We start from the raw sequence: 964 nt of genomic DNA, 5'->3' as shown, positions 1-964 counted from the left end.
GCTGTCGATCTGTTCCTGGGGGGTTGAGGCCGAAGCCAGGGTCAAGTCAGGGACCTTGGCGCATCTCTGTCCAGCTTTGCTCTGGTTTCTTGGGTGCAGTGAGAATCCTTAGTATTTGGTTGCCTTGGATTTCTAAGATGTGGATATGAATAAGAATTTTGATAGATCTTTTACAAACCTCAAAGATAAATAACGCTTATATGATAAGCACGCATAGGCAGATTGGGTATATTTTTAAAACAACCGTGAATTATAGGTACTGAAGTGTTTTTGTTTCTACGTAGTTTGGCTCATCGTTACTCTGCGCTCATGTTTTCTTTTTTGCTGAATCACGAAAAGGGAAGAAACACGGCACAGACTCACTCGCTTCATGCTGATTACGGTTCGAAGCCAACCTGGATGCGCCTGGCCGGACCACTGAAGGTGTTGTAAACCCCGGAGCCCTACACCCTCGCCTGCACAGTTTCATGTATACTTATATATGATTTGCAATCGCTGACCCATAGCTTTTCTTGTAGTCTTGGATTTAGCAGGCATTCTCGTATATCTTGAGGTGATTGTAGTCCCACTGCCATACTGTGTCGCTTTTAATCCTGACACTGATGTGCTACGCTGTGTTGTGGCGCCCACAGCAAGCGAGAGGCAGGGCCGTATATGGTGCCACTTCACTTGCTGGTGCCTGAGAGACGCTCTCCTCTCTGTCCCCCCCGCTCCCTTCCTTCCCCCTTCCTTCCTCTCCCTCCCGACGCACCGCCCTGCACAAATGCCTTATCAGAAGACTCGAAGTCGAGATCGGGAAGTTGTGCCTCGACGGATGCAAAGCGTTGACCTTTCTTGGCCGAAAGATGGGGTACGAGAAAAAACATTTAAATTCATCCGTCAATCTTGATTTCTGCCTTGTGTTGCTCTCCCCAGATTCATTCATTTTCATTTTCTTGTCCTTTCTCCCCTTCCCCTCCTCCCT

The sequence above is a fragment of the Penaeus chinensis genome, chromosome 30 (genome assembly GCF_019202785.1).
Source record: "Penaeus chinensis breed Huanghai No. 1 chromosome 30, ASM1920278v2, whole genome shotgun sequence".
Classification (NCBI taxonomy): Eukaryota; Metazoa; Arthropoda; class Malacostraca; order Decapoda; family Penaeidae; genus Penaeus; species Penaeus chinensis.
The sequence above is the reverse complement of the archived record's forward strand: the minus strand, read 5'-3'. Positions refer to the sequence as shown.